Genomic DNA, 13,144 nt, shown 5'->3' on the forward strand with positions numbered 1-13,144 from the left:
CCGGGAATTTTAAGCAGGGAGGAGGCGGCAGACGCGGCCGGGCCGCCTGTCTTGCTCACTGCAATCCTCTCCGTGACCCACTCACCCTGAGGCCCCCCAGGAAGGAGCTCTGGGCTTCACTGCTGGCACCTGGAGCGGAGCTTTGTCCGCATGGAACACTTTGGTAGCTCCCCCGGGCGTTTCTCCAGGACTCCCTGCTCGTGACCGCTCAGTACGATGAGCACGCGGAAGGTGGCCGCTTCCGGCGGTGACCAAGCCATCGCACGTGGCCATGCGCTGCAGAATGAGGACACCATGACATGGGGTGGGGACAGGGTCAGCTCGGATCAGGGCTTCAGGGAGCCTCAAGGTAGAAACAGAGGCAGCTGCCCGCTTCCTTGAGGGACCTTCTGCTGACTTCCCGCCTGGATGCCTGGCACAGAGCAGCTCGTGGAGACGTGGCCACTGCCCTGCGGTTGATGCGCTCTGACATCCTGCGGCAGCTTTCCTTTCCTTTCCTTATCCTCATGCCATCTGAACAATTTGTATCCTCTGTCTTTACCCCATAACGCACCATTTAAAAACCATCACTTTCACATTTAGATGACTGAAAAGTGGACTTTCTGCATGTGTGCGCACCTCCACCTCTTCCCTGTGACAAGAGACAGAAGCTAGTCCAGATGCCCCAGAGTCATAAACATCACTGCAGTCGACATCCCTGTGTGCGGGCACGACACCAGGACCTGGAAGGGTCTCCGAAACAGACCTGCCCGTTTTCAGATGGTTACGAACACCAGGGTGGCAGGAGGGGTGCTGCCCTGGGGTTCCCCTGGTTCTGGAGAACCGGGTGCGACCTGACAGTCACGCACAGCATGATCTCTGGCTCAGGGACGCCGAGAGCCCCAGAGACAGGGCCCTTGTCTGACAGGTGACAAGCTGAGGGAAGCTGCCAACATAAGTGAGGCACTTGGTGTCCAAGTTCTTTTCATCCGTGTTTAAAAATGAAGGAGAGACAGTTAACAGTGTTTGCTGTGTGGGCACCGCGATTCTGGACAGCTCCTGAACCAGACAGCAGCGGGTGTGGCCCAAACCTACCCACCTAGAACCCACAGAACGGGACGGAAGCTTTGCTAGCTACTCTCCTGACAGAGGATTCACATCTACAATACGTAAAGAACTCAGAAAACTTCACACCAGAAAAAAATCAATTACCTCAATTAGTAAGTGGGTGAATGAATTATACAGACACTTCTCCAAAGAAGAAATGCAAAGGGCCAATAAATTCATGAAAAAAGGTATCATTCACAATTAGGGAAATGCAAATCAAAACTACACTGGGATGTCATGTCACACCACTCAGAAGGCAGTCATTGAGAACCCAAACAGGAATGAGAGCAGAATGAATTGGATATTGTCCCCTATGTACCTCTACGATTATCCGACCTGTAAAACTCTACATCATATACAGTCAGAAGAATGAGAAGTTATACTCCATTTATGTAGGATTTGTCAAAATGCATTTTACTGTCATGTATAACTAATCAGAACAAATTTTTTTAAATTTTAAAAAAAGAATACAAACAATAATAAATGCTGGAGGGGATGTGGAGAAAAAGGGACATTTTTACACTTTAGGTGGGATTGTAAATTAGTACAACCACTATGGAAATCAATATAAAGTTTCCTCAAAATACTAGGCACGGAGCTACAAAATGACCTAGTCAATACGACTCCTCAGTATTTTATCCTGAAGAATTAAAGTCATGGAACTGCAGTGATACACACATACCCATGTTTATAGCAAAGTAATTCATGATAGCCAAACTATGAAGCCAGTCTAGGTGTCCATCAAATGGATGAATGGATACAGAAAATGTGGTAAATATACACAATGGAGTTTTATGCAGTGTAAAGAAGAATGAAATTGTATCATTTGCAGGAAAACGGATGGAACTAGAGACCATTATGTTAAATGAAATAAGTCAAACTCAGAAAATCAAGGGATGTTTGTTTTCTCTCATATGCAGAAGCTAAAGAGGAAAAAGGGAAAGAAAGGCAGGAGCAGATCTCATAAAAATCAAAGGGAGATCAGTAGCAGAAAGGGACCAGGGGCTGGGATGGGGGGCAGTGCTGGGGAGTGATACTGGCCAAATCATGTTGTTATATGGTATGCATATACGAATGGGTAACAGCAAATCCCATCCATATATACAACTATTAGGCACCGATAAAAAATGTGGGGGAAAAAACCCTACGCATCTATTCTGCCACAGTTGGTCTCATCCCATTCTCCACTGCCCTCCATGACTCTGAAAAGGTCTTTTTGATATGGAAACGTCCAGACAGGATATAGAGAAAGAGAGCCCCCTGGGATCTCAGGTCCAGGCAGGAGGGTGTAACTCAGGGGTGGAGGCACCAGGGCGTGAGGTCTGCAGGATCAGATTGTCCTCCATCAGCTGTCCTGACTGTCTGTGACCTTCCATCTACTAGCAGTTATGACGATGACAGCCCTGGATGACCGCAGAGGGTCCCCTCTGATGGAGCCATGGACTCCAAGAAGAGAGCTGCTGACCCAGGAAAGCCAGGGGACTCGGTGGCCCTGCACTGGGACAGCAGCCTCTTGCACTTCCTAACTTCCACAGCTCTGGAACTCTGAGCAGGGAAGCCATGACTTCTGGCCACAATACCCATGTCATGCGTGTGGTCTGTGTGGCTTATTCAATCCTAAATGTCTTAGAGTCTAGTGTACTTCATTTTTGTCTCTTGGCCCTACCCTGGGGTGAACACATGGGAGAATTCACACTGGATCCTACCAGACTATGGCGAGGGACCAGAACGTAAGTCATGGTCTAGTGTCACGGCTGGCCATTACATGTGATGGTGCAGCAGATTTCCACATCACCACAGGGGTAAACCAATTACCGGAAGACTACAGGAATGACCCCACGTGGGCACAGGTGACTATGTGGGATTATTTATGTGCCATTTGTAAAAATCTGTGGGTCATGGGATTGCGGGTGATGTTTTAACTTTATCCCTAGTGCCTTTCTAAACTAGTACTTCCTTAATTAGTACACATTCCCTACCTAAGTGCCTAAGACTGGAGTTGCCAAACCACACCCTTCAGCCCGAATCTGGCCACCATATGCTTTTGTTTGGACCACGAGCTAAGAGTGGCTTTTACATTTTAAAATAGTTGGGGGAAAAAAATCAGAAGAGGAATAGTATTTTGTGACATGTGAAAATTATGTGAAATTCAAATTTCAGCATGCAAACATCCAGTTTTATTGGCACAGAGCCATGCCCATTTGTTCTGTATCATCCATGGCTACTTTTGTGCTACAAAAACAGAGTTGAATAGCTGCCACAGAGACTGTGTGGCTGGCGAAGCCTAAAATATTCACGCTCTGGCCCTTTTCAGAGAAAGTCAGCCAAACTCTGGTTGAAGGCATTGCCTACTCTGGAAACCTCTGCATGAATCCTTCTCAGCTTTGCCTCTCCTGGGACAGTGTTCTGGTTCACCTGATTGTAATATACCGTCAATTCTCCTTATTTGTGGATTCTGTATTTGCAAACTGGCTTACTGGTTAAAATTTATGTGTAATCCCCAAATCAAAATTTTTGGTACTTTCACAGTCGTTCCTCTTGACTTGCAGAGTAGTACAAATTATGAGTCACCTAGCCAAGGGCAAACAGGACGATGCTGTTTCTGGTTTCAGGTGTTACACTTCACATAGTCCCCACGGTTGATTTAGTAACACCTCCTTTTGTTTGTTTCATTATTGTGCCTTTTGATGGTCCCAAGTGTCAGACAGAAATGCTCAGTCAAGCGGCTCTGAGGTGCCCTACAAAGAAAACACACTGGAGAAGCTTCGTTCAGGCATGAATTCCACTATTTTTGGACATAAGATCAGTGCTAATGACTCAACAGTATATACTAAAGAAGATGCCTTTACACAGACACATAGAGCTGGGCGGGGTGGTACATGCCTGTAACTCCAGAGACTTGGGAGGCTGAGGCAGGAGAATCACAAATTCAAGGTCAGCCTGATCAGCTCGGTGAGATCCTGCCTCAAGATAAAATAAAAAGAGCTGGGATGTAGCTCAGGGGTACAGTGCTTGCCTAGCAAGTAGATGACTCTGGGTTCAATCCCTGGGAGGGGGAAAAAAAAGACACATACATAAAACAAGATTATGGATGGATGGGCTGACAAAAATGTTGCGACCAGAGGCATCCAGGAACAGAACCCTATATTTCTTCTGGGTCAATGATTTTGTGGCTAATTCAATGTTCACAGCAGCTTTATTAGGACAAAACTAATAATGGCAAATAATGAGAATTGACTATATGCACTTTCAAAATCTATCCCATTCCCACCACGGTTTGCTCCTACCAAACCATCAGTCCCTTGGGGACCAGGACTATGACTCACATCTATATCTCAACCACCCATGAGAGAGGGGAAGAAAGCACATTATCCTTCGGAAACCTCACGGGGAGGCTAGAGGGCATGCACAGCTGGCTGTGGCTCCATGCTTCCGTCTACCGCCTGGTCTCAAATCCTCTTGACCTCTGTGGCCTCAAGGTCCTCTGTACAAGAAAGAGGACCACCAGGATTGCTGAGAGGACTCTGGAGCTAATACACGTAAATGCTTGGCTCCTGGCCCCCAGTAAACACTGCAAATGATGATAGGATTTGGGGGAGACCTCCAAAAGAGAGGCCCTGTTAGTCTTCAGAAAACTGTCCCTGTAGTGGACTGAGACAGACATCATCACCCTATGTACGTGTGATTACACCAATGGCATGAATCTACATCGTGCACAACCAGAGAAATGAAAAGTAGTACCCCATTTGTGTGCAATGAATCAAAATGCAGTCTGTGAAAACAAAATTTAAAAAAAGAGAAGGAAACTGTCCCTGAGCTCAAGCACGCTCACTGGCAAATATCCCTGCCCCTGCACTGAACCAAAACCCTCTTGCAGATTCTGCTTAGTTCTTAGTAGAAACGTTTAAAAAAGTAAATCAGGAGGCTGCACAGTCCAGTAGGAACCATTGTAAAACTGTCAATCAACCAACAATTTGTGGCAAAGCACTGATAAATCCAGTAAAAAGACTGACCTCTCCCTAATCCCATCCCCAAATGGCAAACATTATGTCAATTTAGGAGTTTTACAGATTAGTTTATAATATGGACCCAAAATTAATAACTCCATATGAAGCTACAATAGGAAGGAGTAGGAGAAAAATCCACAAGTAATAAAGGCAAGAGTCTGTGGCATGTGCTGCACTAGGGTGTATTCATAACCCACCCAACTTTGCTGACTTGTATCCAGCTCTAAAGCAACGTATTATAGTGGAGAAGGGTCTCCTGCCTTCTAGAGCTCTTACAGAGCTTACCTCTGGAAAGGGACGTAATTGTACAACATATCCAGGGCAAAATATTTAAGAAGTTGGTATGAATACCTATATACAAACAAATGTAATAGAAGAAATAGAAAAATTCCCTCACACATACACCTTCTCAAGATTGAATAAGGAAGAAACAGTTATTCTGGGAGGACTAATAATAATAATATTGAACCCCTAATAAAAAGACTCTCATCAAAGAAAAGCTCAGAACCAGATGGTTTCACTACTGAGTCCAATCAAACATTTAAAGAACTGAAGTTAATTATTGTCAAATTATTCCAAAAAATTGAAGAAAAGGGAATACTTCCAAATTCATTCTATAAGCCAGCATTACCTAGATACGACACTAGACAAGGACCCAACAAAACTTAAAGGTCAATATCCTTGAGGAGCATAGATGCAAAAACTCTCAATAAATGCTAGCAAAGTGAATCCAACAGCACAGGACTGGGGTTTTGGCTCAGTGGTAGAACACTTACCTAGCATGTGTGAGGCGCTGGTTTCGATGCTCAGCACCACATAATAAATAAATAAATAAAGTTATTAAAAATTTATATTAAAAAAAAGATTGTTCACCATGATCAAGCAGTATTCACCCCAGAGATGGAAGGAAGGTTTAATAAATGTGATACACCCTTATCGACAGATATAAGGATAAAATCCACATGATCATCTCAATTAATGCATAAAGAGCATCTGATAAAATTCAACATTACTTTATGATAAAAACTCTGAGCAAACTGGGCATGGAGGGAATATCCCTCAACAGAATAAGAGCCATATACAATAGGCCAACAGCTAATATAATTCTGGGGGAAGCTGAAACTTTCTAAGATTTAGAACAAGATAAAGATGCCCACTTTCATCACTTTAATCCATCATAGTACTGGAGCAGTAGAAATCCCAGCCAGAGCATCAGGCAAGAGAAAGAGAAATTCCTTTCAAGGCTGGGGTTGGAGCTCAGTGGCAGGACTCATACTTAGTGTGTGCAAGGCACCCTGGGGTAGATCCCCAGTATCGCCAAAGAAAGAAAGAAGAGAAGGAAGAAAGGAAGGAAGGAGAAAAGAAAAGAAGAAAAAAGAAAAGAAAAGAGGAAAAGAGAAAAGAAAAGAGGAAAGTCAACCAATGAGAAAGTCAGACTGTCACTATTTGCAGACAAAATAATCTTAGACATAGCAAATCCCCAAAGACTAGAGTAAAACAAAATTATAGAACTAATAAAAAATTTCACCAAAATTCTGGATACAAAATCAACATATAAAAATCAGTAAATTTTTATATAGATGTAAGTTATCTGAAGTAGAAATTTAAAAAGCAATCCCATTTACCATATCTACAAAAAAAAACTTGGAAATAAATTTAACCAACCTTGTAAAATATCTCTACAATAAAAACTATAATACATCGATGAAAGAAACTGAAGACAACACTAAAAAATGGAAAGACGTTCCGCATTTAGGGACTGGGAGAGTCAGTATTATTAAAATGTCTACACTACCCAAAGTAATCTACAGATTCAACGCAATTCCTTGCATTGCAAATGACTTGCTTCACAGAACTTGAGAAAAATAATCCTGAAATTTATATGGAGACACAAGAAAAAAAACCTGAATAGTCAAAGCCATCTTGAGCAAAAAGAACAAAATGCATTACAAAGCTGTAATAAACAAACAGCACAGTATGGGCAAAAACACAGACCAGTGGAACAGAACAGACAAACCAGAAGTAAACCCACCCATCTATAGCCAACTGATTTTTTTTTACAAATGGATAAAGACCTAAATTCAAGACCTGAAATCACCAGAAGAAAACCTAGGGAAAAATGCTTTAGGACTTTGGAATGGAAAAGAATATTTTCAACAAGATGCCCAAAGCGCAAGAAGCAAAAACACACAGACAAATGGATTATATCAAACTAAAAAGCTTCTGCAGACAAAGAAAACACTCCTTGGAGTGAAGAGACAATCCACAAAACCAGAGAAAATGTTTGCAAACTACACATCTGACAGGGGTTAAAATTCAGAGTATATAAGGAACCCAAGAGACTCAATAGCATAAAAAAAAGAAAAAAAAAAAAAAACCCTCAAAGTACCCAATATAAAAAACAGGCAATAGAACTAAACAGACATTTCTCAAAAAAAAAAAAAGGAAATATAAATAGCCAAGAGTATATGAAAAATTGGTCAACATCACTAATCATCAGGGGAATGTAAATCAAAATCACAATGAGATATCACCTTCCTCTACTAAGAACAGATATTATAAAAAACACAAAAGATAGTAAGTGCTGCAAAGATGTGGAGAAAGGGAAACCCCCATACACTGTTGGTGGGAATGTAAATTAGAAAAGCCATTATGAGAAACAGAAGGGAGGTTTCTCCAAAAATTAAAAATAGAACCACCATATGGTCTAGAAATCCCAGCACTGGATGCATATCCAAAGGAAAAGGGATCAGTATGTCAAAGAGGAATCTGCACTCCCAGGTCTACTGTGGCCCTATTTGCAATCATCAAGAAAGGGAAGCAAATTAAGTGTCCATCAGATGGTAAATGGATAAAGAAAATGTGGTACATACACAACGGAATCTCACTCGGTCATTAAAAAAAGAAGGGGATCCTGTCACTTGGAATAACCGTGGATAAAATGGGAGGTCATTATGATAAGTGAAACAAGTCAGGCACAGAACGACAAATTCTGCATGATCTCACTTATAAGTAGCAACTAAAAAAGGTTGACCCCACAGAAGTTGAGATTAGAATGGAGGTTAGCAGAGCCTGGAGAGTAAGGGAGAGCAAGAGGCTGGTGCACATGCATGTACCATTAGAGAGGAGCAGGTTTCTGGGGTGCTCCGTACAGTGCAATGACTATAGAAAATGATAATGTACCCTATACTTCAAAAAACTAGAAGAAAGGATTTTGAGTGCTTGTATTATAAAGAAACAATAAATGTGGAGAAAGATGTTTACTCCAGTTTAAACATTATGCAAACGCATACAGGCATCAAAACATCACATGGTACCCCATAAATATGAACCACTTTTACGTTTTCATATAGAAGGTAAAATAATTTTTTTAAAGAAGTGGTCATGTCCTCCTATGGTTGCTCCCCCCTCTGCCAGGAGGATGGACTTTAAGTTTCCAGCGATGTCAGAATGACAGGGAAGAGTAGGGTCTCCAAATCACTGCATGAAGAAGAGCCACCTACTAACCAGAACACCTGGCGTGGACAGTGACACAAGGATGAGGCAACATGGAAGCACCTAAAATATTGAGGTTTATTTGTTATGGCATCTAGAATTATTCTAAAACAGTTGACTTTTGTTGTTGTTGTTGTTGGAAGAAGAAACTGCAACTCAAAATGGTAAATTAAATGACAGGGATACACCACTAGAAACATGTTGCTTGTTGCTTCCCACCACTTTCTTGGAAAGTTTCTAAAGTCTATGCTCTTTCTAGAATATCCAGCTGCTGACATTCTAGAAGCTTAAATGCTCAGAGTCTGGAAGAGGAAGTGCTCAGAGGGAAATATTCTAAAAAGAAAAAACTAATCTAGATATTGCCAAGTTGCACTTGTCACTAGCTGTCCTAAGTCCCTGTTTCCCGGTCACTACTGTCCATGTAGAACTTCATTTTCAATGGAAGTGGGGAGAGAATGTGGTAGCAGTCATTGCCAACCACTTGCAAAGTCTTCTCATTACTTTGAAATGGGCTGGAAAGCCCATCCCAACTCCCCCAGTCTGCATTCTCCACTGAGTTCATTATCGGTGCCACCCACGGGCAGACGTGGCCAGGCAGCTACACAGAAGCCAAAGAACTTATCAGAAATAACTATTTGATTTGACCATGAAGCCAGATGCACAGACAGGGACATTTCAAAACCCTCACTTCCCCACTCAAAATTAGTCAGCTTCTAGCAATGCTGAGAGCAGAGAATGTCACAAAAATCGTGACCTTCCCGGCAGCTCCAACACAGGGAGCTGTTTCAGCACCCATCAGAAGATCCCAGACTGCAAGCGCTGATGGACAGCTTCAAAATGTTGGCTCACCTGCTGTGTACGGAGGAGGACAAACTCCCAAAGAAAGACGATGCTGTGCCCAGCCATGCCCTGTGCATTGCTGTGCTCTGGCAGGGACCTAAACCCTGGGAGGTGTAGATTCAAAAATACACAGTCCCTCACCTTGCAAAACCAGGGTTGGATGAGAGCTGAGACATGGTTATTTCCAGCCCATATTCATTTTTTAAGCTCCCTGGAACCCTTGGGACCTCATTTGTGGCGAATCCGATGGGCCAAACCTACACTCATGTACAACTTCACATTTTCCAGAGGATGGCAAACACTTCTGGAAGGGTCTTTTATCTGTGGGACTTGAGCATTAACATAGAGTCTAGGATATGCTATCGATACCGGGCTGAATAAAGTGATTGAATGAGCCACACTCGCAACACACACACACACACACACACACACACACACACACACAATTTTTTCCTAACCCCAAGGTAAAGATTGCCTAATCTTCAGGTAAGGTAAGAAATTATGGAGCCCCAACTATTTGCCAGCCAGGTGCAATCCACAGTTCATGTTCACAATGGCCTTATAAGAAACTAGTTAGTATCAGGATCTCCATTTTGCCAACAAGGACATGGAGACAGAGGCACAGAGAAGAGAAGCTAGCCTGTCTTCTCTGGATGAGGTGCTGGGTCATGATGAACACAGAGGCAAAAACATCAGCCTCTGTGAAACTGCAACTTGTCTTCTGCTGAGGACAGAGACCTAGTGAGTGAGCTTCAAGGCAAGATGGGTTAGGCCAGGTTTCCTCGCCCCTCATGCCCAGCACAGCACCAGGCTGGGAGAAGATGCTCAATGACAAGAGCTTGGAAAACAAGTAGAAGCCAGGAACCCTCCGCAGGCTACCCATACCACCTGAGGACACTAATTAGTATCAGCTGAAGGGTAGCCACATGTCAGAGGCCTACCTGCTGACAGGTAGGGAGAGCCACCAATGGTCCTGAAGATCCCAGTCATCAAAGCCAGGGGTGATACTGTTCTGTGCAGAAAGGAGAATGAGCACAGGCCAGACTGGCCTTTTTAGGATGATTCACCACCAAAATCCCAGGTCTTCATGACAAGGTAAGTCTTGTGAAACCTGAATTCAGTGAGGGAGAAGCTAGCTGTCCAAAGTACAGCCAGTCCCAGGAGAGGTCCAGAGCGCGGGGCCCTAACATTGACCAGAAATGGGATGAAATACAGAGAGTTTTACAGTTTATAAGATAATAGCATCACGGAGCTCTAACAGGAAGCAACAATCAGACAGGTATTCTCCTAAAATCACACTCCCATGGTCTTTGGAACAACTGTTACGTTCAGTAAAGCCAGCTGCCAAAAGCCACAGGGGTGGAAGCGGAATGAGATGGGACACAGTTCAAGGTACGCACTGGTCACATGGAGGCTCAGTGAACAGTAAGTACAGGAACACTGAAAAGCAAGGGCACAGGCCCCAGCTCAGCAGAATGGCAACTTCTGTATTTGGGTTCTTGTCAATCTATTTAACACTTAGCAAAAGATTCTTGCTGCTCAGCCATGGAAATACTTATCTTTACCAGCTGACTTTCCTGAAATCATGTCTTATTGAACTATGATTCTTACTGGAATCTATTTCCTATGATTTCCAAAGCCAGAATCAAAATCTGTGTGTGTATGTGTGGGTACGGAGACAATTTACACCCCCAGCCCTTTTTATTTTGAGATAGCATCTAAGTTGCTGAGCTGGGCGGGCCTTAAACTTGCAATTCTCCTGCCTCAGCCGCCCTGGTGGCTGGGATTACAGACATGCACCACCACATCCTGCTACGTCAGAATCTTATCAATAAGCTGGAAAGATCCAGTGCCAAAAGAGCCAGAAAGAGACATGTGTATTTTTCAGTCCAACAGAGGTAGCATTCCATTTTAGCCACCATGTGACCCACCCGTTGGTCACCGCAAGTGCTGGGGCAGGGACCCACCATATGGCTGTTTGCCTGTTTACCTTTATGTTTACATCATCACATTCACAGCAGGACACATAAAGAAGTGCACATCCTCTTGATGATTGCTTTTATTGGATTTACCAAATGTTAGGAGATGCTTTTCAAGGTCTAACATTGTACCATTATTTTTAAAAATCAATTTTGAAAAAAAAAAAATCACAGCTCTGGATAAAGGTCCATTTAATAACATCTGCATGCCTTTAATGTCTTCAGACAAAAAGTTTACCATTCAAAGAATGTTTGCACTATGGGTACAATTTAATAGGGAGGACCTAAAAGAGATAATAAGGGCAGACTATTAAATACTTTCTCTAAAATGGCACCTACGTCTTAGGCAGGACAGAAAAGGCCCTTTGTGGAGCAAATAATTTTTTTAAAAGAGAGACTTTGTTATGTGATACTTTATTGATGTAGTCAAAATAAATTTTTATCATATCATTCCTTTTATCAGAGTTATAGGACAATGACTATTATTTCTGTCAAAAATGGATTTTCCCCCTTATTTCCTCTTTTTCTCCGTAAAGTATTTTTGCTGATGAATTCAACAGATATTTAATGTGTTATATATGCTTTTGAGCTGTGCAGCTTAATAACTGAATTCTCCACACTTAGTGTGATAAGTCACTGATATAATGGCAATGGGATTAAGGTGGGCTCAATCATGTATTTATGACTTCTGGGAACAAGTGGCCATGATTCTGGGGGAGAATCGGTGTGACCCTGTTCAGGAGCTGGCACAAACTTAGTGCAAGAGCTTACAGGTCCACAGGAACACTGAAACGAGCAGGGAGCGTGAGCGCCCCCTTAGCTTCCGGTTCCTAGACATGCCTGGCCCTGCATTTCAGGCCCAGCCCGCAGTGCGCCTGCAAGCCCAGTGGAGAGCAATGGTGACATGGTGCCTGGACGTTATGCCCAGTGCTGTCCGAGTTCCACAGATGCAAACACGGCTTCCTTGTTTACTGTCACCACCGCCATTCAGTCACTGCTAGGGCTCTATCCACAGAGTCACCAATGCTAGGCAGGGGAGCCAGCAGACCAAAACAGAGCCAGCTACGGCAGGTCGGTGGGGCAGCCAGGATCCTGCAGGGAGCCCTGAAAACCGTTCCAGAGGGCAAGCCCCAGGAGGAGCAGGGCCCAACAGAGCAGGCGCAGTTCTTCCAGGATCCAACTCAGTGGACGCCCCAGAGCCTCTGCCACAGGCTTTTGCATCAGCTTCCTCATTGATAAACTGAAAGAATGTCCCCGAGTAGCAGGTTCCTCGGCTGACATTCCAGTAGCTCAGGGCACTGAGGAGGTCCTAGTTCAAGAGAGGGTACTTCTGTTCTCGCTCCTTCCTTCTCAAACAAGAAGGAACCGAACCTGTCCGTGAGATAAACCCATCGGAGGAACCACGACAGATAATTGAGCGGAGGAGTCAAGCACAGTTGAACGAATTGTTGCTCCTTAACAGGACTGTCGCTTGGCATATCGAGAAGGGTCTGCCTTGAAATCAAACCTGCCTTTAGACAAAAAGTTTACCATTCGAGGAATATTTCCCCTGTGGGTGCAGTTTAACAGGGAGGGCCCGACGGAGATAATGAAAGAGGACTAGTAAATATTTCCTCTGTAGTGGCCCCTGGGGTAGGAAAGCACAGAGAGGGCGAGCTGGGTGCGGAGGCGACAGAGCCAGCTCTCCTGGGCAGAAGTCACGCCCAATCCCTCAACCCACAATCTGAGGACTTTCCC

This window comes from Sciurus carolinensis, chromosome 1 (assembly GCF_902686445.1).
Source record: "Sciurus carolinensis chromosome 1, mSciCar1.2, whole genome shotgun sequence".
Lineage (NCBI taxonomy): Eukaryota > Metazoa > Chordata > Mammalia > Rodentia > Sciuridae > Sciurus > Sciurus carolinensis.